General features: G+C 45.5%; 1 long non-coding RNA gene across 1 annotated transcript; it reads right to left on the reverse strand.

Annotated features, from left to right (window-relative positions):
* Window positions 1-256: 256 nt before the first annotated feature.
* On the reverse strand, window positions 257-5,379 carry LOC111538178. Its single transcript, XR_002730247.1, has 2 exons — window positions 5,260-5,379; window positions 257-1,503 (listed from the first exon to the last, which is right to left on the reverse strand). It is a non-coding gene; the product is annotated as an uncharacterized LOC111538178 (long non-coding RNA).
* Window positions 5,380-5,755: the final 376 nt, after the last annotated feature.

Raw genomic sequence — 5,755 nt, forward strand, 5'->3', positions numbered from 1 at the left:
TGAGTAGCTGGGACTACAGGCGCCCGCCACCTCGCCCAGCTAGTTTTTTGTATTTTTTAGTAGAGACGGGGTTTCGCCATGTTAGCCAGGGTGGTCTCGATCTCCTGACCTCGTGATCCGCCCTTCTCAGCCTCCCAAAGTGCCGGGATTACAGGCTTGAGCCACCGCGCCCAGCCAAACCCATTTATTTTACTCATATTTTCTTTTCTATATATGCAAAAGCACAATAAATAACCAAAGTCTATGTCTAACTAAATTTAAAAGAGCTCTTTATAATGAGTTTACAACAAAAATTCTAAATGCGAAGGAAATACTATATTATAGTTTAATAGCTAGCTCTTTTTCTTCTTTGTGGTACATAAAATAGTGATGCATCCTTGAATTATAAAAACAAAAAAAAGTACACGAATATTTTTAACTCTAACTTTGCCACTGATTAAAATGTGTGACCTTGGGCAAGTCCTGTGAACACGTTTTCCTCATTAGTAAGACCGGATGACAATATCACCTGTGCAGAGCTGTTGGTGTTATCAAACCCCAAATTTTAGGTTCATGTACCTGATACACAGCAAACCAAACACTGACACATCAGCACTTAGAAGCAGAGAAAGGTTTATTTGATTTGGCTAAATCAAGAAGGCAGGAGAAGCAGTCTCTCAAATCTAATCTGCCTTTTAACATAACTGGGGGCTTTTATAAGCAAAGTACGTATGCAGAAGATGGGTTCCCCCAATAATCAAAGCTGTTTGAGTTCCTTGGCTGACACAAACTCCTAGATGCTATCAAGGAGGTCTGCATGACCTCAGGATCCTTGTTCTTTGAAAGAAAAACAGTTCATCAATCTTGCAGGCAGTGCTGGGGGTTAGGATAGGAAGTTAATCAATTACTAGTGACTTCTCTTGTGCAATCAAGCATGCATGGAGGAAGAAAAGGACAAGGAAATAAGCAAAGTGAACATCTTATGATCTTTATAATAAAGGCTCAATTACATTGGGAGGATTAAAACATCATTGTAACAATAATACCAGTAACAACGACATTTAAGCCATTGTATCTACTTGTCAGGCACTGCACTGTCAACTACCGGCAGCGAGTCTGGCACAAAATAGATGCTCAGTAAACGGTAGCTATTGAATCAGGGCCACACATTTAATTGATATTATGATCAAGATGTTCAAGAAAAAAATACTATTATTTAATGTGGAGTAAGTCTAGTCTTTCTCTTGAGCGCCCACCTGCTGGTTAGGAGGCAAAAATGTTACTTGGATCCTGTTTAGAATATTCTCAGATTTGATCCCTCAAATTGTATCAGTCTTACTTATGCACCTGTCCCGTTGGCCGTCCTTGTGCTGCCCCTGACACCTGCCTGCTCCCTAAGGCAATGTGGGGAGAGGAACATATACATTCCAACGTGCCGTGAGGATAGAGATCCTGGCCCGTCCCTGTGAAGCAGGAGAATAGGACCTGGAGGCCAGGAACATAAAGCTGAGCCACACTGACTTCCTAGAACAAAATCAAAGGAATATGAATGGCTTTGTAACCGCACTTCATCCTCTCCATTTACACTTTGTAATTTCACATTTATCCTCTCCATTTACGTCAACTGCACACCTGGTGATATCTTCTCCATTTACATAGACCACACATACCAAGTGACATCCTCTCCATTTACACTTTGTAACTTCACATCCGTCCTCTTCATTTACATAAACCGCACACACCAAATAACATCCTCTCCATTTACATAGGGCACATTCCGAGTAAATGACTTGTAACTTCTCTTCATTGTCTTCATTTACACAGAACATATAACAAGTAACCAGTGGAAAATGTCTAGAGAGTATTGAAACCCCAGAAGATTCTGTAACCGGGGCTCATGAGCCCCTATGCTCCAGCCTACTCCCACACTGTGGAGTGTACTTTCGTTTTCAATAAATCTGTGCTTTTGCTTTCCTCACCTTGTGCATTCTGTCCAGTTCTTTGTTCAAGACACCAAGAACCTGGACACCTTCCACCAGTAACATCTGGGTGTGCCGCTGGCATGCATGGGTCCCCACAGTCACCTCTCCCCTTGGAGCCCCTGGGGGCCAGGGTAACTCTCAGTCTGATCTTGGAGCTTGTTACAGGTGCAGGATCCCTCCTGGACTGCCATTGCTGTCACCTCCAGCCAGCCCATTGGCCTGAGTGCCACCTTCCCTTGCCCAGGGCAGGCCCTTGGGCAGTTCATTCAGTCTCTGTACCACTCAGGAGAAAGCGAAAACTTAAGGTTCCTCAGCTGACTCTCCTGGCGGCTTTCTGAAGGTGGGCTCATGGGCAACTGCTCCCTCCTTGCCATGAATATCCTCATGGTTCCAACACCCTATCTTCCAGCCTTGGGCCCAGGAGGAAGACTCAGAAAAGAAGCTTCTGCCTCATTGGCCTTCCAACCTCTAACTCCTCCTCCTTTCTCTCCCATGGCTCTCGGGTTCCCATGGGGCTGGCTTCTCTCCCAGAGCCTCCCTGACTCCACTCCCAGTGGTGGCCTGGCCTTCCCCAAGCAGACCACGGGGATCCCTAAGATCCTCTAGGCTTTGCCCTTTATGTGCTAATGGGGGAGACAAAGGAATCCCAGCACTTCTTCTCTTCTCAAAGCTTGCAAAACCAGGCCTCACACAGCCTCTCGTGCCTGGGGGCAATAAGCCTTCTGGCTCCCCTGGAGGGAGCAGCTGCAAGAAAACCTAATTCAAAGCAAGAAGTGAAAATGCAGTGGTTTAAATTTACAGAAATATTCTCTCTCGTTCGTACATTATTATAATTATGGCTCTGGGAATTGGGTGAGGTCTCCAGAGCTTCAGTACACACTTCAGGCAGAGCATTTGCAAATTCATGGTCTTAAATCCCTAGGACAGCAAGACACGAAGGAAAGTCAGGGAAGCAGAAGTCCTTAGCAGACCTGGGTCCTGAACTCTCCGGAGCTCATGGATCTTCTTGGATAATGAAATTCAGGGGTTGGAAGAGGCTATTTCTAAGGGAAGGCTTTCAACTCCAAGAGTCTCTGGCCAAAGGTTCTAATTCCATGTACTTCCAATTTTTGATTAAAGCTGCCAAATACAATCACGATTTTAAAATTCAGGGTACTTAAGGAGTTTAGGATCCTAGGTTCTGCCAGAGTAACCCTCCGCAGGGATGTGGAATGGCTGCATCCGTCTGCCCAGGAGAAAGAGGGATGGGTACCGGGGAGGGTTGGTTAGCAGGAAACTCCAGGGCAGATGAACGTGAGGACAGAGCCCAGCTGAAGGGAACCAACGGGGAGTAGGAAAATCCAGAGCAAGATGGCAGATGTGAGGAACTGAGTGGGGTCAGCCAGAGAGTCTCACCAGCAAGTACAGAACCAGCTTTTGTCCCTTGCCATGCTCAGCAAGCCAGGAGCACATCGATCTGCTACAATAGCTGCCTACAGGATTTTCTGCCTCCATTCCTGGCCGCTCCAATCACTTCCCCACCCTACAGCCAGAGAACTCACCACCTTTTGGGATCTTCCCATTGATCAGGATAAAGACCATGGTTGACAAGACCTTGCAGGGTCAATGCCCAGCGGTTCTCAACCCTGACTGCATATAGGAATCATGCTGGTCCAATCCCAAGGATTCTGATTCAGTTAGTCTGGGATGAGGTCTCAGCATCAGTATATATGTGTGTATATATACCAGTATATATAATATACTAATACATATTTACATACACTGGTATATATACACACATATATACTGATATATTTTATCAATATATAGTTTTATAATAGTTATATTAATATATAAATATATATTAATAAAAATATATAAATATATCTATATATTATGTATATGTGCATGTTTAGATATACTGATATATTAAATATATAATATTTATACTGATATATATTTATATCAGTATAAACATATTAAATATATTATATATCAATATATATAAACTGTAAGTTTTTATATATATTTAATCTCCAGGTGATTCTAACTTGCATTAAGGATTGAGAGCCCCTTGCTTTGGCCCTGCAAACTTCAACCTTATCTCATGACAGTCCCCCTCTCATTTTCTTTGTGGTGCAGCAACATTGCCCACTTTGCCTCAGTCTTTTTTTTTTTTTTTTTTTTTCTGAGTCAGAGTCTCGCTCTGTCACCCAGGCTGGAGTTCAGTGACGAAATCCCGGCCCACTGCAAGCTCTGCCTCCCGGGTTCATGCCGTTCTCCTGCCTCAGCCTCCCGAGTAGCTGAGACTACAGGCACCCACCACCACGCCCGGCTAATTTTGTTTTTGTATTTTTAGTAGAGACGGGGTTTCCCCGTGTTAGCCAGGATGGTCTCCATCTCCTGACCTTTTGATCCGCCCACCTCGACCACCCAAATTGCTGGGATTACAGGTGTGAGCCACCGCGCCTGGCCTGCCCCAGTACTTCTAATATGTCAGTCTGCCTTTCCCTTGGGCCACTGCACTTGTGTATCTCCTATGCCCGGAAAGCCTAGTCATTTCTCATACCTTGACTCAAACACCCCTTCTGGAGGGACGCCTTCCCTGGCCTGCTGGACTAGACTATGTTATCCTCTTACACGCTGTATCCTCCAGGGTCCAGTTAGGAAAACAGAAGCAACTTTAGGTGTTTCAAGTAGAAAGAATTTAAATCCTAGAAGTTGGTTACACGGGTGAGGAAAATGGTGAGAAGCCCAATGGGATGCTGTAGCAATGACAGTGAACTGCTGTCACCCCTGAGGCTGGAAGGATAACAGACATTTGCCAGGAGCTAGAAGCTGGGGCAGCCTGGTAGGAGCTAGAATACAATGAGAGCTGCCCCCTGGGGATGGAACCACAGAGGGAGGGTCTCTCTGACGAGACATAGAGCCAAGGAACAGATACAGCCATTGCAGGAGATGCCAACCAAAGCCGAGAGACAGAGCGAGAGAAAGAAAACACCCTGGTTTCTTCCTTCCTTCCACCTGTGAGTCTCCCACCAGTGCTTCCCATTAGCCCAAACTACCAAGAACCCAGAGGGCAAAGGAGCCTGGGAAATCTAATTCTGCATGATACCGAGCAAAGCCGATGTTCCAGCTGGCTGCGTCTGTTACAGTAGGTAGTCAGGCAGACATAAGCAGGGCAGGAGAGGGCTCCTTCCAACCAGGAATGTCAGGTGACGGTCAGGTGATGGTCAGGTGGTCATTAACTGTCTCTCTAAAATAGTAATTGGTTACAGCCAGCACCAGGGAAAGGCAGTCTCCCAACAGATAGAAATACCTGAAACTGATGATCAGCAGCTTCCCAATAAGGTCTCAGGAGTTGGACGCGTGGGCTCAGCATGAACACTGAGAGGCAAAATGGTGGAGTTTAACTCGTATATGACCTTCCTCCAGAAACATTCAGCTGGTAAGGGAAGAATGCCTTAAGCGAACATGCACGCAACTCCAGTAAACACACTGCGCATGTTCTGTCCCAAGTGCTGGTAGACCACTGCGCATGCAGACAGCCCACCCCAGGGAAGAATCAGGGGAGAAGAGACGTAGACCCCACAAGCTTGCCAACACATAAAACCCCAAGTCAAGAGTCAAACCATGCACTTGAATCAAGTCACCCACTTGGCCCTCTTTCAAGTGTATTTTACTTTCTTTCATTCCTGCTCTAAAACTTTTATTTTTATTATTTTTATTTTATTTATTGATTGAGATGGAGTCTCCCTCTGTTGCCCAGGCTGGAGGGCAATGGTGCAATCTCTGCTCACTGCAGCCTCCGCCTC

The sequence above is a fragment of the Piliocolobus tephrosceles genome, chromosome 6, assembly GCF_002776525.5.
Source record: "Piliocolobus tephrosceles isolate RC106 chromosome 6, ASM277652v3, whole genome shotgun sequence".
NCBI lineage: Eukaryota > Metazoa > Chordata > Mammalia > Primates > Cercopithecidae > Piliocolobus > Piliocolobus tephrosceles.